Raw genomic sequence first — 23,840 nt, 5'->3', positions numbered from 1 at the left:
ATAATTTAGATTGACTGTAAGGAGTTGGTCACTGTTTTGTTACAAAAGTAGACTTGAATTCTTAAAGAATTTACTTTATTCCATAAGCAATTAGTTATATATTAATGACCAGTTATAAAATAATGAAAGCATCATAAATTCTAGAGAATTAGATGGGACGTTAAAATTATGTATTCCAGTGATTTGAAAATTTTTATATTATTAAAACTCTTTATTCAGATGGTACCTGATGTAAAAATCATTTTATAAAACATAAAATCTGGGTAAAATTATTTAATATGCTTTAGGACACGTAGGTCTGAATAAAATTAACAGTCACTGAGGAAAATAATGAAATGTGGTTACAAAAATGTTATTAAGCAATGAAGCTGCCAGATATTATCAGGGAACAGACAGATCTCAGGTACTAAATCTTTTTTTCACATAAATATTAGTGACTTGTGAAAGGCATAGAGATGGGTTGAAGCATACACACTCAGTTCTGATCTTAGGATGAGATAAATACCTGGAGAAAGGTATTGTAGGATATAAACATTCACCCAAGAATCTCAGATCACCTGGAAAACTCTAAACCTACTTTATTACCTTTGATGTTAATAAAAAAATTAGTAATAAATTAAATCTGAGTTTACACTATTAGCTCAAGAATTTTAACTTAATTTTATTTAATCAATTTAGAAGGAACTGGGTTTACATTGCATCCAGGAACCTGAAAATATTATGCACAACTTTCCTGAAAAAGAAGAAACATGAAATCCAGCCTCCAGAATCACCCCCAGACAGTTATCACAATGATGAACTTGCAAACAAAAACTTACATAATACATATGGAAGAAGCTTGCATTAGGTGAGTCAGCTGAAACAACTGATGAGAGACCCAAACCTACAAGTTCTGCATATATACTTTGAAACAATGCAAAATAATCACATCTCCATGTCTAAATAAATTAACTAAAGAAAGAAGTATCTATCAAGAGCACTAATCTTTTTAATCCATTTGGAAAACTTGTAATTTAGGTACATAGAAATGTTAGAAGCAATACATAAACACACATTTTACAAATGATGGTGAGGTTAAATTAGATATAACTGAAATAGAATTAATAAAACTGAAAATGAAAACAAAGAAAGGACACAGAACCAAGAAACAAAAAATAAAATAAAATAAAATAAATCTATAACAGATTATTAGGCATGTTGGGAAAACAACAACAACAAAAATCCAGGGCTATATAACAGGGTTTCTAGGAATAGATATTTATAAATTAGTAGGCTAAATAAGTCAAAGCCACTGTTTGTCTCCCAAAGTACCTGGGTTAGAAACTTAATTCCCCAATGAAAACTTGTTGAGAGATGATCAGATTGGATTAATGCTGTTACTCTGGAGTGATTTAGTTGTTATGGGAGTGGTTTCCTGGTAGAACAAGTTCAACTCTCCATGCCCCTCTGCCTTCTGCCATGTGATGATGTTGAATGAAGATGCTAACAAATGTTGGCTCCTTAATACTGGACTTTACTGATTGCACAACAACAGTAAGAAGTAAATCTTTTCAGACTGGGGTTGAGGCTCAGTGGTAGAGCTCTCACCTAGCATGCCTGAGGCACTGGGTTTGATCTTCAGCACCACATAAATAAAATAAAAGATATTCTGTCCACCTAAAACTAAAAAAAATGAATATTAAAAAAAAGAAGTAAGTCTTTTCCTCAGAAATTACCTAATCTCAGGTATTCAGGAAGTCTAAAGATCCTTAAGCAAGACAAATGAAAATAAATTCACTCCTAATTATTTAAACATTAAATCATATTTATAAAACAAAGTTAAAAATAAAAACCACACAATAGCCACAGAAATAAAAGATTTTCTCTAATAAGATAAAGAAGTGAGAAGCAATTGACTTCTCAATGCAACAGTTATAACCAGAAGAAAATGAAATTTAGCTATATTGGTCAAAAATTGCTCTTAAACATAGGAATATATTGCACTGAGCTATCTTTCAAAAATAAGAGCAATTTGTTTTATGTAATCAAAGTAGAGCATACCTAGATATAATTTGTATAATAATTTTAAATTCTTATGTTAGAGAAAATAGAGCTTGGTTTCTGGACAATAGTAAAATGAACTTCTCAAATTGAGAAGGAAATGATTCTAAGTGTCTTCACTCATAGACACACACACACACACACACACACACATACATACACACATATTTTCATGGCAAGTATAAAAATTAACTGATTATAGATTTTAACATATATATATATAGATTTTAACATATGTATATATATATGTGTGTGTGTATGTTAAAATGTTAATATTATTTGAATACATATATAAAATATGCATGTTAGAAATATGACTAACTAAACTAGCCCTGAAGAGAAAAAACAAAATAGATATTTTACACTAGAAGAATAAATAAAATGAAGGAAAGGAAAGTTTCAATCTGATCTAAGGAAAACGAGAAAAAATAAAGTAAATTAGCATATAATAGGATGAAAAAAAGCACAAAATAAAATGGAAAAATAATCTAAATATATTTGCAACTACAAACAGAAATGGGTTAGATTAATTTGACTCAATGCATGTATTTTTAAAAGTTATTTCAAAAATATATATAGACAGAAAAATAGAGCATGATGCTTTCACATCAGTTAGATATTAAAGGTTACAGCTGGCAATCACTCCTGCAGTAATAACTAAGAAAAAAGAAACTGATGAATTTTTTAAATCATATATTTTTTAAAGCATCCATGAGCTGTGAATACAAAGAACTCTCAGGGGTTCAATTCATAGGAGGAAGAACCCTCCTAGTTTGTATATGAGTGGCTGCCTTTCTTACAAAGGTGGGTACTTCTTGATCCTGGACATGAAAGTCAGATAACTGCTTGATTGGGGCTGGGAATGAAAGCACCAGGGGGCATCCACATGAACAACCTGAGCTGCCCACACTCTTCTTGTGCTGTCACATAAAAGTAGCTCTTTCTCTCCTTGCTGATTGGAATGAAACATCATTGCGAAAATGGTGAGTCTTCTTTTTGTGCACTGGTTCCTGGACATAAGGCTTCAACTGTAACTCAGAAACAGCTGAAGTTTAATGGGATCATGGCTATGTCTCCTAGAGAGAGTGCCCAGCCTTTGGGACCAAAGCCTCTAAATCTTCAGAGACTCAGAGTTAAGGGGTTAAGAACTCAAAATTCTGTCAGTGGATTGTTTGGCTAATGGGAAGAAGATTGTCTATGCCTACTGTATTAGTAAGGATTCTCAAAAAAAATAATCATAATTAATTATAATAATAGTTATATGTGATAGTTTTATAATGATAATTTATTTTCTATATATAGAGAGAGGGGGGAGATTTTAAGGAACTGGCTCAACTGACTCATGCAATTGTGGAGGCTTGGCTAAGCCCAGGCTGCTGGCAGAATTCCTTTTTATTTATGGGAGGACAGCCTTTGTTGTGTCACAGCTTTAACTGATAAAATGAGTCCCACACACATTTGAAGAACAATCCGCTTCATTCAAAATCCACCAATTATATGTATATGTCAGCCAGGCACAGTGGCACCCACCTGTAATCCCAGGGACTTGGGTGGTTGAGGCAGGAGGAGCAAGATTTCAAAGCCAGCCTCAGCAACTTATCGAGGACCTAAGCAACTCAGTGAGACCCTATCTTTAAATAATTTTTTTTTAAAAAAAGGCTAGAAATGTTGCTCAGTGGTTTAGCACCCCTGAGTTCAATCTTCAGTCCCTCCCAAAAAAGAAATGTAAATGTCATCTAAAAACATACTCATAGAAATATCCAGAATAATATTTGACCAAATACCTGGGCTCTGTGGCCTAGCCAAGTTGATAAATAAAATTAGCTATCACACCTTCTACAGGTTGGTTCCCAGACACATATTATTATTACTGTTGAGGACACAATATAAAATGGAGGACTCTAATTCAATATATATATCATCTTCAATGACACACAATTGCTGAGATAGCAAATCAGCTGCACTTTGGTAGTTCATAGGATGGCTCTAGAATCCCATCTACTTTCATATGGTATGGAAAGAAATGCTGTCTCCAAGTGCCATGATCATTGTCCTACTCCAATACCTCCTTTCCTTTAAATGGATCACTATGTTAAATTGTATAATATGAAGGATTCTATTAACCTATTTTAAGGCACCAGCATGCCTATGTGTCAACCAGGCTGGAGACCAGAAAATGATGCTTGCTGAGACCTCTTGAGCATGAATGAAAAACTCATATCTGAAATAGAGATCAATCTGTTAAGAACAAGTCACTTATCTTTGCAAGATGGAAGGTTTAATGTGGTCAGTAGACTCCTAAGTGACTGGTAACTAGTGTTTCTACTTGGGTATTCAATTGACAGCTAGGTGAGCTGTTCTGTTTAGTTGTTCAACACTTATTTTGTAATGGATATTCTCTGGTGATCATTAATATGTGATGCAAAGATATTTCCACTCCTATCTACTCCCGTGTATTCATTCACAAGAAAAACTATTCTTCTACTTTCTAGAATTTTTCCTTTCATGCATATTAATAGCCAACGAGACCATTTACCAGTGTCCATAGCTCATATACATTCTTTTCTTGAAACAATATGCATCCTATATTAAGTCTGCAACAAAGTATAACACTCAAGTTCAGTTCATTGAAGATTCTCCCTTGCTATTGTCTTCTAGGGTAAACTCTGATGTTAGCTATAGTTTTTGCTTGTACTAAACCATTTTACCCTCATCCCAGATGCAGAGCACCTACCAAAACTGATGGTATATAGTATGATGATATAATATATAATCATGTAATAGTGATATAATTATAATGTAATAATCATAATATAATAGAATTAATGAATATTCATATTCCTTATTAATATAACTCTGGGTTATGATTGTTAACCTATTTTAATGCACTTATGATAGGCTTATTGAAATAGTCACAGAATTGAAAACTTGAGACTTAATGTGCTAACATACTGAGTCAAATTAGCCATATATGAGCCATTTGCTTTGGATCCTCTCTTTCTCTGACCTCCTGACATATTACCCATCCAATATATCCCTGGAGTGAGCTGAGGAAGGATGCCATTGCAACCACAGGAGTGCCATAGAAGTCTGGACATACACTAATAATGTGAAGGATAATCTGGCTTTGTAAATACCATAGTAAACTAGAAGTCAGATCGCACTGTCACAGATGAATAAGGGTATTTCAAAATAGTGAAAAAATTCAACAGAAAGACCTAAAAATCTTAAATGTATACGCACCTAAGGATGTAGTATCAAGCGTAAAGATTTTTTTTTTAAATGAAGTCAAATTCATAATTGTATTTGAATATTTTAACAGTAATATATTCAACAATTGATAGAAAAGGTAGAGAACAATTAGAATACAGAAGATTTGTACGAGACTGTTAATTAACTTGAGCTAATTTGATACATAGGACATTATTTCCAATGCTTCTGAAAACATACTCTCCTCAAATGCATAGAAAGCTGAAATAGAAAACTGATTCACAGAAAAACTTTCAAGAAATTTCAAAATCCTTTGGCCTGAGAGATAACAATCTGAATAATAGCAACCAATTGAGCTTATGCCATGTGTCTAAGGCTGGGACCAGAATGGACTTTGTCACTTTAATTGATACATTACAAACTAAGCAAGATGTAATTTAACACTTTATAGGCCCAAGAAATCAGACCAAAAGAGCAAATTTATTTCACAGAAATTAGAAGTCATAAAATTTTAAATATAAGGACATAAATCAATGAAGTAGAAATAAATATAAAATTGATAAAATTAATAAATCAAAATACATTATTTTCAAGGAATAATATAAACAGAACTCTCCCATAAGATCAATTAAAGAAATAAAACAGCATGAAGCAAATTATTGATACTAGTAAATTGGCATATGATTACAGATCCTAAAAACATGAAAAATACATTATTAGCAGACTATACTTAAAAATCACATAAAATGTGCAATGTATTAGAAAAACAACTTAATAAAAAACAGAAAAGAAAAAAAGATAATTGAATAGTTCTTCATCTGTTATATTTTAGACCCATATGAACATACAAATTATGCAACTTTAAAAATGAGTACAGAGTCGGGTACAGTGGCAGATTTATAATCCCAGCAACTGGGGAGCTGTGCAGGAGGATGGATCACAAGTTCAAGGCCACCTTCAGCGATTTAGTGGGGCCCTAATCAACTTGGAGAAACATTGTCTCAAAATAAAAACATAGAAAGTGCTGGGGATGTGGCACAGTGGTTGAACAAGCCCGGGTTCAGTGACCAATACCAAATAAATACCTGAATAATACAAACAAAAATTGAAATCAATAATTTTAATTACTTTCACAGGTACACAGAGGAAAAGGCCCACATGGGTTTTACAAGTGAGCTGATTCGAGAAATTGGTAATTTCAATCAAATATAACATTTAAAATTAAAACTGCTTTTACAGATTTGCAGCTTGGGAATTTTAAATCAGCTACTCAGACCCCTGGCGACCTCTGCTGTGGGTCACACTGAGCACCAAGGTCCCAGAAACACATGAGATTGCTAATGACAATGGTTCTTGCACTGGGCACAGCCATGCAGGGCCCTGCCTGAGGGATCAAAGAGCAGTCTGAAAACCACAATGTGTTCCCACTTTTTCATTTTATATGGAAGGATATTTAAGGACAAAGGAAGTCACATTTATTTCAGTATTTCTAAAAGATTATAAGACTTTTAACCACACCAAATGTTGTCCAGACTAATATATCTTAACCTTATTTCAGTCTGATTCTATTTTTGCTGAAAGAAAATCATCAGAAACAGCATCTTTTTTGCAAAAGAGAAAGGAGCATGTGATAGATCAACAAGAACTTAAGATACATTGCACAAGTCTAATACAAAAGAAATTCATCTTAATTTCTTTAGGAAATAAATTTGTGTACTCATGCAGAATCTAAAAATATCCATTTCATAGAGGTAGACAGTAGAATATCAGTGACTTGGGGCTGGGGTGGGAGCTGGCTGGATGAGGGTCAAAGATCATATTTTATACTGGATGGAAGGAATCAATTCAGTAGACCTATCATGCAACATGGTAACAATAGTTAATGAAGATACAGTTTATTCTTAAAAATTTCAAAGAGAGTTATGTTAAGTGTTTAACCCACAAACAAATGATAACTATGTATGGAGATACATTTGTAAATTAGACTTAGCCAATCCACAATGTACATATATTTGAAAACATCATGTGGTGCATGATGAACACATACAATTTTATCAATTAAAATAAAAAGACAAGAAAATTACAAAACTGGATAATAAGACACCACTTACAAATTTCAAACACTAAGAGAAATGTATTCTTGAAGGAAAAAAAAAACTACAATGCTTATTGTTAGGAAAATATTTATAGAATGCTTTCTAAAAAGTAAATAAATAATATTTGTAGAGTATCTTATTCTTTCAAAACATTAATAAATAGAAACTTCTAGTTAAGAGGAACTTGCTTGGAAAAAGCCAAATGGCCCACAGGCTTACATAACTAAAATGACAGGGAAAAATCATGGAATTATGCATGTTCATACCTAAAGTATGAACATACATATGGATGAATTTCCATGAGAATTCATTCATGTTTGCTAATGTAATTTGATACAACTATATTTTAGAATCAATGATGGTTTTCTGACATATGTTAAAATGTTTTATTTAATTATGTTCTTTATATTGTAAATAATTCAAGAAAAATAGATCATGTGCTTTTTATACCATTGTTTATAGCTTAAAGATATAAGAAGGATTTTCATTTATCAGTACTTAAATATTCATGAATATTGCCTGTAGAACAATAGATAGGGAAACAAATTATAATTGTTCTTAAAATTTTTTATGCCTTACAATTAATGGATAACACTGTGAAAGTTTCTATATAAACATACAATAGGAAAGCATTTAACAAGAAAAAAATGAACATATTTAAAATATTTGACATGCTAAAAATACTCAACAAATTTAGGTAGGAACTAAATGACTGCCTTCTTATTTCAGATAAATAAAAGGTAGGTATACTCATCTTCTGAGGATAATTTGATAACCACATTTCAATTTTAAAATGACTCTTTCTAAATAGATAAGAAAAAAAATGTTTTGAAGTGGCTAGTGCAATGATTTAGAAAGCCATCATTGGATAATTTGCTTAAGCTATGATCTGGTATTTAAAGGACCCAAACTTTCAGCTTTCCTATCATTTTTTTTTAAGTTTGGTTTTCGATTATAACAATAATCACTAGCACAACAAAACAGCATCATTTAATGGCACTATTAACTCAAGAACATAAAATGGCAACTACATTAATTATATTCATTATACTTAATTGAACATAATCATCAAACCTAACAATTCCTTGTACACTAATTAATAAAACAGCATGTCCTCTGCATCAGAAATATGTAAAAATAGTCTTTCCTTTTAAGCAAATGTTGCCTAAAATATGTAAATATGGAAGATACTGAAGATATGTTTAATTTTAATATTATAATTTCTTAGCGTTGCATTCTTACAGATAATAACTTAAGAACATAGTGGCAGACTCTTAACGTGAGAAAATGTGTCTTAAATACCTCTCGGGGGTTTAAGGGCTCTACTAATGATGTGAGAGAAGATGCTACCTCAGAAACCATTCCACAGTCATCTCTCACATCAAATGATGCAACCAAACTCCTCCCCGCAACTCCAGGTGCCACTGCAGAAACACGACTGTACGTCCTAGCTCAGGAAATATTCTACTTGGTCTCTACAAAAAAAAAAAAAAAACAACAACACTCTCAAGTATATGCCCATATTATTCTATTTTTGCATCTCTGAGTGGAACAGGTATCCCTTCCCCTCCAAGATTTCTTTGAGAGTGAAACCACTTTTGACAGGGTCAATAACCGACACCCTATGGTTACTATATTTCCCTGTCACCTTTTGACACAATTAATTGCAGTTTCCTTGCCAACCTTGCTCCCTGTGCCAACCTTTTTTCCAGGGCATCGCTCACTCCTGGTCTCTTTCCCAGCATCTCTTTCATAATATCTCCCTGCTGCACAGCACCAAGTCACCAAGCTCTTCAGCTGCCCAGCGGATCTCTGTATTTCTCCCATCATATCATTTTTTCCCAATTTTTTTCATTATACCTCATTCACAAATATGGATTAAAACAATATATGCCCCAATATATCTCTGATCCCAGATTGCCGGTACCTCTACAGACAGTATATTTTCACAATGGTCATGATAAAACAGCATCCAACTTCCAACAATTAGTAAAGCACTCTATTATGCATAAAGCTCAAGGCAACCTAAAAATATATTATATTTTTCGAAGCCAATTTGCTCTTCTATATTCAAATGACTAATGTCCAGTAAATAACTCAAATCCAGTTCCCAAAGAGGATTCCATCACCTTTATTATTCTACATGCTCAAATTCCAAATCGTCTTAATCATTCAAACCCAAAACCAATGAGACACATGGACTTCATATGTAATCTGCAAGTAATTCCTATAGATTCTATTTGTTGCATATTTTTTTCCAAAATACAGCATTCTACTAAGAATACTATTGACACTATTTCATTTTTAAGCCCTTATTATTTCTGGCTAGAAGCAGTCTAAACACAAGTTTTTCTGCTTCCAAACTTTCTACAATCCTTTTTCCACAAAAGAGAAAGAGATTTTTTTTTTAATATACATCATTAATCAGATATGTGTACTTGCCTGCTTTAAACAATCCACTGCAATTGGAATCAAACTATTTTTAATATAGTCTACAAAGGAATAGATGAAGTGGTCCTGGAACATTTCTGTACTAATTCTGTGCCTTAGCTCTCTGCCCTCCATCTTCATGACTCTGTCTACTCCTCTAGTATGGCAACAGCTTCAAAGCTTTCTGTACTTTTTTAGATACTCACTTCACTGGCCTCTTTTTGATATTTGGCTTGCAAACTATATATTAGTCCAATCTGACCTAAAAATTTCTCTCTATTCATTTTCATCTAAAACACCTTACGTATTTTTCTTTTCTGTTTATTTTTAAGGTACCAAGGATACCTCAGGAATGGTGAACCACTTAGCTACATTCCCAGTTTTCTTTACTTTTTATTTTGAGACAGGCTCTCACTAAGTTACTGAGACTGGTTTCAAACTTGTGATCCTCCTGCCTCAGGTTCCTGAGTCAGTGTGATTACAAATGTTCATCACCGTCTCTGGCCCCTCATTATCATATGATCCAGCTATGCCACTTCTAGGTCCATATTTATAGGAAAAATAAATCAAGATATCAAAGAGTTATATATCTGTACTCCAATGTTTTTTGCAACACTATTCTCTATAACAAACAAAAAAAAAATGGAATCAACTGAGGTGTCCATTGGAATTAAAAAAAAATGTGGTATTTATGCACAATTGAATACTATTCAACCATATGAAATAATGAAATCCTATCATTTGCAGCCACTTAAATAGAAATAGAAGATATTATGTTAGGTGAAATAGGCCAGCCACAGAAAGACTGATAATACTGCATGTTCTCACTAATGATCACTATTCTACTGTCTTCTTTTGTGAGATCACTTCTTTTGTTAGCTTCATATATGAGTGAAAACACACACAAAATATAAACAGGAACAAATAAAAGAATATCACTATACAGAATCTCTTTCCATAAAGCTACATAGCAATGCAGGAAAAAAATAAACAAATAAAATGTATAATAGCAAAAAATACAAATTTAAATTCATGTATGTCAACAATTACTTTAAATGTGAATGGAATTACTAGGCCACAGTGACTCTGTGACCAAAGGGGGAAAAAAGATTCAACTATATGCTGGCTTAAGGAAATTCACTTTAGCTATAGGCACATAACAATGGCTGAAAGTGAAAGGATGTAAAAATATCCCACAAAAATAATAAACAACAGAAAACAGGGTTATCAATTTCATCTCAAAGCAGATATTAAGATAAAATGTTGTCAGAAGAAACATCATTATATCATAATAAATGGATCAGATCCTCTCCTCGAGGGGATGTAAGGATTGTAAGTATACATGCACCCAACATCAGCATACATACAGATATAAATAAAATATTAACAGAACTGAGGGAAGAAACAGAAAGCAATATGATAAAAATAGTGGACTTCAACATCTCACTTTCACCAATGGAGAAACCATTCCTAAATTAAGCTGATTGGACTTCAGCTATAATATACACTAAAAGAATTAAAAAATATATACAAAACGTTTCATCCATCTGCACCAGAATGCACATTCCTTTCCAGCACACATGGAAGATACTCTAAGGTAAAGTATATGTTAGATTCCAAAGCACATCTTCATAAATTTAAGAAGACTGATATCATATTAAATATCTTCTTCTTCCCATAACAATATGACACCATTGCCCTATAACTTCAGGAATTTCAAAAAAATTACAAATATATAAAAAATAAACAACATAATCCTGGACAACTTACGTATCAAAGGAAAAATTTAAATGTAAATTTAAAACTATCTTGAGGCAAATGAAAATGGAAATACAACATACTTATGATATAGAGCAAAATAGTTATAAAGGAAAAGTTCTATAAAGGTAGGTTAGACTGGCAATGTCTAAGTAAAAACAAAAAAGAAAGAAATATTTCAAATATGGGCTGGGGATGTGGCTCAAGAGGCATGCGTGTGGCCTGGGTTCGATCCTCAGCACCGCTTACAAAAAAAAAAAAAAAAAGATGTTGTGTCCGCCGAAAACTAAAAAAATAAATAAATATTTAAAAAATTCTCTCTCTGCCTCTCTCTCTCTCTCTCTCTCTCTCTCTCTCAGAAAAAAAAAAAAGAAATATTTCAAATAAGCAACCTAACTTTATACCTACAGGAACCAGGGAAAAAAAATACAAAAAATTAATCCCCAAGTTAGCAAAAGGAATATTGGAACAGAAATAAGTGGAATAGAGACTAGAAGAAAATTTGAAATGATGGAATAAACTATAAGTTGTTTTGTGAAAATATAAATAACATTGACAAAATTGTAAATAGACTAGAAGAGAATAAATCAGTGAAATAATAAATAAAAACATAAATGAAAGAGGAGACATTACAACTGATACTGAGAAAAAAAAAAGGATCATAGAAAAATACAGTGGTAATCATACACCAAAAAAATCAGATAACATAGAAGAAATGTGTTAACTCCTGGAAACACATGAACTGCCAAGACTGAATTATGAAAAAAAGAGAAAAGCTGAACAAAGCAATAATAAGTAAAGACATAGAATCAATAATGAAAATCCCCGTGTCAGTCAGATTTTTGTTTCTGTGGCCAAAATACCTGACAAGAATAATTTAGGAGTAAAATTTTGCTTTGCCTCATGGTTTCAGACCATAGTTGACTACTCCATTGCTACAGGCCTGAGGTGAGGCAGGTTATCATGGCAAAATATTATGGCAAAATAAAGCTTCTTAGCTCATAAGGAGACAGGAAACAGTGAAAGAGAGTAGCCATGGACAAGAAATGGTCACCAAAGGAACAAATACAATGTGTTCAAGTATGGGAAGAATAAAAACAGTTAAAATGTGAGTACTTGTGGTCACACATATCTACCCAAAGTTACCATCCAGTGACCATTCAAATTATTAATTCATCAAATGAATTAGTTCACTGATGAGGTTACAGTCCTAATCGATGCCTAAAATCACCTCTGGACCCTTCTACAATGGGGATCATGCTTTCAAAATATGCAATATTCAGGGAACATTTCGAGATTCAACATCCTTGGTGAACACAAGTGTAAAAATTCTCAACATAATATTAGCAAACTGAATTCAACAGCATATTAAAAGGTTAATCCACCATGGTTAAGTGGGATTTATTTCTGGGTTACAAGGATGGTTGAGCAAACAGATCCAAAAGTGTGATATATCTCATAACGGAATTAAATAGGAACAATGAAAACATTTGACACAATTCAAAATCTTTCATCAAAACTTTAAACAATTTCAATAAGCATAGAGTGAATGTTACTACATTAAAAAAAAAATGCCATACGATGCAGGCTTGCTGGTAACATCAGTCAAAGACAAAATGCCAAAAGCTTTTCCTCTAAGATCAGGAACAGCACAAGGATAACACCACTGTACTCAATACAGTGCTGGAATTCCTAGTCATAGGTATTAGGTGCTAAAAGAAATAAAAGGAGTACAAATCAGAAATTATATCAGCCATAAAAATGAAGCAAATTTTGTCATTGTGATAACATGGAATCTGGAGGGTATTATTTTAGGTGACTTAATCCAGGTATAGAGATACAAATACTTGATGATTTCACTTACACACAGACTCTAAAAAAGTTAGACTCACTGAAGTAGAAAATCAAACATATTTTGGGGGCTCTGGTCTTGGTGAAAATGGTGAGAGGTTGATCAAAGGGTATAGTGCTTCAGAGAAATGGTATGAGTAAATTCTGAAGGTCTATCTTACAACATAGTAACCATAGTTAATACTGTATCGAATATTTGAAATTTTCTGAAAGAGTAGACCTTGAATGTTCCAACTTAGACACACATACAAAAATAAATGATGTATACATGTGGACACATTAATTATCTTATTCTGAACACTTTACCACATGTACATATAGCAAACTATCATGTTGTGCAAAGGAAATATGAATTTTTTAACAATGTTAATGAGAGGCACTTTTATTCACGACATATTATGAATTCCTAAAAATGTATCTGGAGAAATATAAATTTTATTGAATATGGTTAAATACTGGGGTGGTATTTTAATATTTAATTCAAAACACTAGATCAACTTACAATTGGATCATTTAGGGAATAGCCTTGAGAAATAGTTCATTGGTTAAATAGAAGCTATAACTAATAAAAATGTTCACTATTTTAGCATCTACTATGACATATTAATTTTATCTTTACAAAAAAGTAGTAACTGAAAATCAAAGAGAGATGGGAAATGTGAAGCCAGATAGGAAAAAGTACTTTGCTCAATGACACAAAATTAGTGAATGCCTGTTAACTGTCCAAGGCAGCAACCTTGCCAACTCTCATCTTCCTCCATACTTCATGTGGCTGCCCCAAATATCACTTGAAAGTTTTTATTGAAAAATTAAACAAAAAGACTTGTTCCTGAACTTCACTGGAAATTTTGATTATCTAATTCATAACTAAAAAACATGTGTTCCAACACTCACATCAGATGTTAGGAAATTAAAATGTCATGCAAGTGTGTGTGTGTGTGTTTTATGCATTGATGTGAGCACTGACTTTCACATTTTGGTGATAATTTTCTGATGCTAAGCCCAGATATTTATAAATTTTTACAGACATTATTAACAAAATAAAATGCTCAAGACAATTCAACAACAGTTAATATAGATAAAATTATATTTGATAGACTTTTTTAATTTGTAGAGAGATATATGATAACATATGCAGTATTTACTAGTATGTATACATAAGTAGATTTACAATGCTTTTAAGTATCCCATACCTTCTCTTTTATCCTTATTTTGAAAGAGAAAAAAAAATCTCATTTTTGCTTTAAAGTATTCTGCAATGTGGACACTTTCCAGGTTCTCCTAGAGAGACAATGGAAAGATGTCCTCTGCTGTTCAAAGGTTAACTAACTAACCAAAGGGTAAGTCCAAAATTAAGTAAAGGAAGCTTAGAATATGATGGAACTATCAGTGAGATATAAAACCAGTTAAGAGAGTTTAATCAAAATGTTCGCTCTTATTATTTAAATAGTAATGATCCTGGTCTAAAATGATGGATTAAGTCCAACCAAGTGGGAAATAAAACATAGGAGGAGTGGAATAAAAGAAACTCCTTGTTCCCCTGAATTATAACCCAGCGTTGTAACCTTACCTGTTTGCAAAACCCAAACCAACTCTTTCCTCCATTCTAAAGTATTTTATCTGACATTGAAGTAGTTTTGTTGACCAGTTATAATTTAATGAAAAGTTTGGAATTTTCTCATTTTCTGAAGTGTCCTAATCCTTCCAAAAGAGATAGTTGTTGAACAGCTGTCTTAAAAGATGACCTCTTTGTAGATGGAGGTCATGACCTTGAACAGCTCTGCAGTAGCAAGCCTAAGTTTCTAAGAACTGAAAAGCGCTCTATGGCTCCTCGTGAGTGTATAGGCTTCCATTATGACCTTGTGCAATTCTTTCCTGTAGTTTTGTCTTTCATTAAAAACATGAACTTCCTTGTCTACCCCAACTCTGCAATCACTGCCATCACTCACCATCTATCTGGAAAGACATATCTGGTAATAAATGCAATCAGACAGCAAAAGATTAAACTATTATTTATTCTTCAGAGGTTTAGCTGTGTTGGTGGGAGGCTGGTGGAACCAGAGCAAAGGAGTGACACAGGAGCTATAGTAATTGAAGTGACATCACCAACCTCCCTGGTATTGCTGGGACTGTCTTGGTTTTAATCCTGAACAATTCCACATCACCAGAAACTCCTCAGTCCTAAGAAAACTGTGCTATGTACCCCTAGTGTCAAAAAAATCTGTCATATCAGGGTACAGACAACTGTATGAAATCTGAAGCATAAATGGAATTGAGAACCCAATGTGGTGAAGGAAAAAAAATAGAGAAATAAATAAAAGTAAAAGTTGCTGAGAAAAAAAGAACATTTTGTTTATAAAAGGCTGTCTGAATTTATTAGTGCATTAAGTTCTGCAATTGTAAGGCCTCCATTCTACAGAGTAGAGGTCACGGAAAGGAATCATGAAAGGTGTGCTGTTAAAGTGAGAGAATCAAGGAACTCAGAAGTCAGATTGCTGGATGGGTTGACAAGATCAAAAATAGTATTGTGACCACTGGGGCAATGATATGGTAGGTACTTCGGTGCATATGTCTAGAGGCATTTAACCTAATGTCATGGGCCCTAAACAGGTAAGGGTTTTGAAAAAGGGACAAAGGAATAATAACATAAAAGCTGAAGGGCAACTGAGGAGGGAGTTCACCACACTTTGGACAGTGGTAGTTGGACCCAAGAGTGTGAATAAGGGAAGAAACTCTACCTGGAAGGGAGGCAGGAAGAAGTCTGCTCAGTGCAGAATCAGGTTTTTGCTTATGTCACATAAGAAAGGTTAGTTGAAGAGATTAAAGAGGTAAGAAGCCTACATTAGTCCTGAACATGAGTTGTAGACACAAATAAATATAATACCCAACTTTACAACCAGATAATTAATTTTCCTTGAAATTTTTACCACAAATGGGGACACTATATCAGAAAGAATATAAATAATCTTCTGGGAATGAACACTTATTATTAATGAAAGAAAAAAAAAGGGCTCCATATAAATTTTATTGTTTTGTTTTTCAAATTAAAATCAAATCCCTTGTCAATCATTATATGAGATATATGAGAAAGTAGGTTTCCATGGTAAAGTATAAAACAGTGTAAAATCTATGGTTTTCACAAAGCCAGTGGTGCTCTAATTAACAGACAGATGTCAACAGATGCATGTGGAAAACTGACCTCTGTGAGCCACACACAGAGTGGCCACTGATGCAAAGGTGTGAGCTTCCTGGGCTTAAACCTTTATAAATATATTCAGGTGCCAATAATACTCCATACCCCTCTGCTGTGCATAGCTTATGTGAAACTCTGAATCTTCTGAGTGTTGTGATAAGGTTGTATTAGTGGTATTCCCCCCCGCCTCCCAGCATCCAGGGATGCCTGAAGTGTCAATTTTGAAATTATAAGCATTTATTATTATAGAATGAAGAAAAATCCATCTAATGAGCTTTAATTAAATAAGAGGTAGATATAGAATATGCTATTTATCTTGTTTTTGATTAAATGAGAAGTGTTAAAAAGCTACATGATTATTTAATATAAAAATAGACATAGTAAGAATAAGAAAAAATTATGATGATAACATTCAGATTTTAAATACTTGTACAAATTTATAATAATCATTTATCAATTTTTAAATTTTTATAACATAAAAGTGAGTTTGATAAAAATCTAACTTTTAAATATATGTATTACTTTGACAAGAAAACCTTTTGGAGTTTGACATTCTTCTAATTTGCAAACAACTATGCTGGTAGCAATAATTTAATGCTAAAATTTTAACTATGTGGTATGTGAGGCTCCTCGTTCTGCAAATTGCAGATGATTTCACACAAAAAAATGAATTTACTTAACCACATCTGTCTAGTATGTTTTCTTATTGTTAATATTTTTATGAATTTTGGAATTAGCATTAAGAATGGTTTCTAGAAATGGCAGTCATCGACACAGATGCTAACCACAAACACAAAACAGAAATTCAAAAAAAAATTGAGATTATTTTATGTGCAAAAACAGAAACAATGTAGTTTGTAAATATGTAGAGTTTGTATTCCAACAAAATATAACATACAGAAATAAAAAATAAAACACATTATAATAAGAGCTAGAACGTACGCACGTGTACGCGAATGAATACTGAGATAAATGGATATGTGGTGAGGTACAAACATGTGAGACACCTGACCTTCAGGAAAAAGTAGGAACCATTCAATGGAAAGCAGATCTAGTAAAGTGGGAGCAAAAGATAAAGATACAAGGTCATAAGACATAAAAAGTGGAGATGAAGAGATGCATCAGTTTCCTATTAACATAATGAAGGACTGCAAATGAATGACTTACAGCAACAGGATTGGGTCTTCCTAGTCCTGGAGTCTGGAAGGTCAGGATCAAGATGTCACACAGCTAATTCCTTCTGAAGCTCCCAGGGAAGAGCTGTCCCCTGCCTCTCTCCTGGCTCTTGCTCCTGGCATTCCATAGATGGAAGATGCTTTGCCTCCATCTCTGCCTCCATTCCCAGGTGGCCTTCTCTCTTTCCTCTTACAGCAGCACCACTCACACTGCACCAGAGACCATCCTGCTCCAGTGCAATCTCACCTAATTCCATCTGCAACAACTCTATTTCCAAATAGTATCCCAACACAACGAGGGCCAGGAAACACACCTGTGTTTTTAGGAGGACACAATTTACCAACTAATGTAATGGCTAAAAAATCATTGTGTATAAATATTTCACCCTCAAAATATTCACCCCTGTAATAGCCTGTATAATAATCTTGATTTCTTGAGGTACAGTAATTTTCCCAAAGTCATAAAGATTCATTCCTCAAACACCAAAGCAAACGGAAAAGCCCATTTTTAGTTATTGTGTTTTCCTGTCTCTCAAGTAATCCAACCTAGCCGAATCCATGCTTGGTAACTGGCAACAGCAGAGTTGGGTAAAGAAAGAATGATGTATCTGAAAATTGGATGGAATTTATACTTCATTGGGAATTGGTTATAAATTATATGTTTTTTTTTCCTCATAATTATTATCTGTTATGAAGGTTTATCTATTTGCTTTTCTTGTTTGTTTTTGTTTTTGTTTGGTACCAGATTGAACCCAGGGCCATTTAACTGCTGAGCCACATGCCAGACCTTTTTATTTTATCTTTTATTTTAAGACAGGAACCTACTAATTTTCTTAGGGCCTCACTAAGTTGTTAAGCCTCAAACTTGTGATCCTCCTGCCTCAGCTTCCTGAGTTGCTGGGATTACACGTGTGCACCAACAAACACACTTGTTGGTATTGTTTAAAGAAGCTTGACAGAAGACTGAATTACATTATAGATAAGCAATAGGCTCTAGGAGCTGAAAGATCTGGATCCTCATAGGGACTCAGCCACTGATTAGTGGAATGCCAGTTGGATTAACAGTGAAAAGTACTTATTCAGATTAGACTCAGGGTGTGTTCATATTCATACCGTAGAATTTTGAAAACTAAATGAGTAGCATTTCTGAAACATCTAGTATGCTATGCCTGAATAGAACAAGAGTCTCAATCATGATGCTGCTCTCCTTTTTAATTAACAGAGAAAATGAAATAAGTACAAAAATGCAAATTAGATCTAAGGACTAGGTTCTATTATAGATCCTAATAGCATCAAAATACTTTTAAAAGTATGTCATCTTAAGTACTATGTATTAATCACAATCTTTATTTTATATTTTTCAGTACTTGGAATTGAACCCAGGGGTGTTTCACAATAAGCTGTATCCCCAGCCTTTTTATTTATTTTTTTTTTATTTTGAGGCAGGTTTTTGCTAAATTACCCAGGCTGGCCTCAAACTTAGGATCCTCTTGTCTTAGCCTCTCAAGAAGGTGAGATAACAGGCGTATGCCCTCATGCATGGCTGTATTAAATATATATATATATATATATATAATTATTAAAATTAACAATTTTGTAATTCTATCAAATTAATAACTCTATAATTATTTTGACTTACATTTAGCCATGTGACCATGTCACACTCTCAAAAAATTGTGATTGTCAACCTCTTTAATTAATTTTATAAAAATACTAAGTTAAATGGGAGCTATTCTTTACACTCAAAATTTAAAACTAATTGACTATGGAATTGTTATAACACAGTTGAGCCAAAATTTGGAAACAAATGTATCAAATTTATAAACATATTACAAATAATATTTCATATATAAAAATATTAATTAATGTTACTTATGCTTCTCATGTACCAAAATCATTACTCCAGAACCATGTTGTCCCATGAATATAATGAAAGAACAGACAAAATTTTTATGTTATGTCAGCCACATTAAAATATTAAAACAACTAAAATTAATATTGCATTCAATCTATAGAAACATATCTGATATAAAATGATTGTCCAATCTATTGGTTTTTAAGATTGGCCATATATAAGAATAATGTTTAAAATCACATTTCCAGGCCTCATCCATGTCTAACTACGTGAATATCATTAGAAAGTAGATCAGATGATTCTCACTCTTTCCTTTCTAAAAGCAACTCATAGAGGTCCCTGGGCTGTGTAGTCAGCAAAATAGTATCACTATCTTCTTCATTATAAATCATAATTTTATCTATCCTTAGTCAAAAGCACTGAATAATTTAAAGTACATGCTATCTGTGTGTTAAACCAAGAATTCTTGAGAGATGAATTTCCAACACAAAGAGGCTCATTGTTTCAAACTCCATGTATCCAGAAGGGGTAGCCCTCACCCCATGGCGATATAACTACAAGCTATCTTCCCACACAGTTTTGGCATGCTTGAGAAAATCCTGATTATTCTATTATAAGCGATCACAGAAGCTATCCTCTAAGCATGACAAAAAAACACAAAAATAAAATTTGTTATGGACTAGCAATGATAAATAAAATTAGAGTTCTTTTCCTGACAATAAATACTGGCAGAAGACAAGGCCACCACAAGAGTCACAAGCACTTGCCCAGACCCCCGTGTTCCTAGTTTTAGGTACTTGCCTGCTGAGAAGAATTTTGAAAAACTAATTAAAAACAAGCATGCAAACTATAAAGAAAAGAAGATAGATAAGAGAGATATATAATTAAAGAGAAGAAATACATAAGTGGAAACCCATAAACTCAAAACAAGAAAATGACATTCTAAATCCAATTACTCATAGTACAGCATTGCTAAGAATACAACTTCTGATAAAATAAAAAAAATTAATCATGCTATGCTAACGTCTAATATCACATTAAATATATTTTGCTTTTCCTATTGTGTGCTTTGACTGATATCCAAATAGCAAAAAAAAAAAAATAGTTTTATAATTTGTATTTCTGTAGCAGCAAAACAAAGCACTCACAGTTTGTAGAATATTTTAACTTCTACTTTAAATATAAAAATACCAATGTTTGTCATTTTTCTAGAAATAAGATATGTATAGGAAATAGAAAGGAACAGCTGTGTTAGCTAGCTTTCTATTACTATAACAAATACTTGGGAAAATTAGCTTATAAAGAGAAAAAGTTTATCTCAGTTTAGTTTGGGAGGTTTTGATTCATGATTGATTAGCTCTCTTGCCTTTGGGCCTGTGGGGGGAAAGAACATCACTGAAGCAATGTGTGATGAACCTATTCAACTCATGACCAGGTTGTGAAACAGAGAAACAGGAGGAAGAAGGGGCTGGGTTTGAAAAATCCCCTTTGAGGCCATATCACCAGTGACCCCAGACCTCCTATTGGCCCCACCCCTTAAAGCCTGAACCCCAATAGCAACATTCTGGGAACCAAAACCTTTAATTAAGACTTTTGGGGAACAGTTAGATCCAAACTATAAGCTCAATGAGGTGTAACAGGCCTGTAATCCTGCTGACAGGAGCCTGAGAAGGAAGCTCACAAATCCAAGGCCAGCCTGCGTAACCTAATAAAACCTTGGATCAATATATAAAAGGCTGGGGATGGAGCTTAGTCATGTAACACCCCCTAGGTTAAAAACCCAGTAACTTCAGGAGAAAAAAAAATTCAAACTGCCTCAGGGCTAAACTGGAAATCTGATTTATTATTCATACATTGTTCTCCAATATTAGTCATAACATATTATAATATAAGATAACAAAAGATCACTTAGCTGCAGTTATTATTTTTTAACAATATAAAGCTATTCTCTTCCATAGAATTCCTTACAAATGAATTATGATGTGAATTTTACATTTTTGTGAATTTTTATGCCCAATCTTTAATAACATCAGGAAACACTTCTATGTATGAAGAGTATTCATGATGTTCTAATTGTTTTACATATTAATCCAACCCTTATACAGACAACAAAGTAATATATTGTCTGAATTTTTAAAGGGCAGGGGATGATTTAGTAATTTGTCTAAAGTCACACAGCTATGTGAACATTTCAGGATTTAAAACTTGGAATATCAAATCATTAGTATTACAGAGAAAATCTGCCAATAGATTGGAGCTAAACACTCTACTTCTCCCTCCCTCCCTCCCTCCCCCTCCCCCTCCCCCTCTCCCTCTTCCTCACCCTCCCTCTCTCCCTCTCCCTCTCCTTCTCCCTCTCCCTCTCTCTCTCTCCTTCTCCCTCTCTCTTTATTTCTATCTTTATCTATCTCTTTTTATCTGTGAAAGTAAAGTAAAAGGAAGACATTGCTGAAGCCCATCTCCATATTCAGGGACATATTTTGGAGATTTGAAACTACTGAAGAATAAGCCACTATGGTTTTGCCTGCCTGCTTGCTGTGTTCAGGCCCCATACCTGATCGTTCAAGGGGTAGTCACATTGCTCTCAACATAGCTCTAATTATCACAAGGAATTACATAGAATTCTAAAATAACAGTAATTTGAATTTTAAACACTTAAAATAATTATGTGTCATATTGCTTTTGGGGACAGAAAGGAGTTTCACACAATCAACTATAAAGTTGGAGGTTTCAGCCCATCCAAAACGCCAGAAATAATTATAACAGAATTTCAAGCTGCAATTAACCAAGAGCAACACTTCTTCCATTAGATTTGATAGAGTCATTTGAGAGTATCAAATCTAGGTTTCCATTTAGTCTATGAATCTCTTTCAAAAATTTAATATTAAAAACATGTAACAGAGTTGAGGTCCTTTGGCAAGATGATTAAATGGAGTGCAGTGTTCATTCAGGGTGATGGAAGTCTACATTTGACATGTACTTTACCAGTCACTTTCTAACTGCAATATCAAAATGGAGAATTAACCATTCATGGCAATATTCAACCAAAGAATGTTTATTACTTGTGTTAATAGTAGCATACCGTCAAAGGATAAAGATATAACACTCAGATTGTTTCATAATAAAGTTTAGTATTAATCCAGTGACCTCTTAACTCTATGTGATTATATTTTGTAGGTTTGAAATACATAAATGTATAATTATCACATTAGTTTTATTGTTTTCTTCAACTATGAAAGTCTGTAAAATTGTCTCTAGAGCCCACCATAGATTCCACAATTTGTGGTTGTTCAAATGCCTTATTTAAAACAGTGTAGCATCTGCATATCACCTTTACATGTTCTCCCACAGTCTTTAAATTACCTCTAGATTATTTATAATGCAATATTATACAAACAGTTTTCATGTTCTATTCAGGAAACAAGTACAAATGTATATATTCATGAAGACACAATCTTACTGAATATTTTCTGTACATGGTTGATTGAATATATGGATAAAGAACTTGAAAATACAGAAAATTAACTTTTTCTAAATTAAAATATATCAAATAAGTGAAAAGACTGACATGATGATAGAATAGAACTTCTATCTTTGGTAACAAAATATAAACAGCTTTAAAGTTGTCATTCCACTCTCAAAAAGGATAAATAACAACAACAAAAAAGATACAGAAACTGAAAAAGCAATGACTTTTTGTTTCTTTATTTGTTGGATGTTTGGATACATCAGAGAACTGAGATTTCAGGCTAACAAATTACTGAGAAATACAGAGAATTCTATGGACCCAGAGCATCACAGGTAAAATTTGCTTACTTTAACTAGAAACCACTAGAGACAAAACTGAGATGAAACTTAAGGGTAATTTTACTAAATTCTGGAAGATAAGTAAAAACAGTTAGAGAAGAAAACCTGGAAAGTAAATTCTTAGGGAAGCCCACATGTATTTGTGAGAATCATCTCCAGAAACACCCTGTCCCAAATTCTCCCAGTAGAGAGTCAAAACAATTTCTGTCCTGGCTTTACTAAGTTAGCAGAGATGTAAATATTTTGAAATAATCTAAGTGCTTTCTCCATAAGAAGACTCTGTGCTTCAGAAGAAAAGACTTTATCAGATCTCTATCACAAATAAGGAACATGGTTTTCCCCAACTCTAGACTCTCCCAGGCTTACTATCACACTTTGTCAGGGAAAATACATGTAAAGAAACTGAGATTCATCACATTATCCGG

This window comes from Marmota monax, unplaced genomic scaffold (genome assembly GCF_021218885.2).
Source record: "Marmota monax isolate L192 unplaced genomic scaffold, Marmota_monax_Labrador192_F-V1.1 WCK01_AAM20220418_F8-fsc00039, whole genome shotgun sequence".
Taxonomy (NCBI): domain Eukaryota; kingdom Metazoa; phylum Chordata; class Mammalia; order Rodentia; family Sciuridae; genus Marmota; species Marmota monax.
This window is presented reverse-complemented; position numbering follows the sequence as displayed.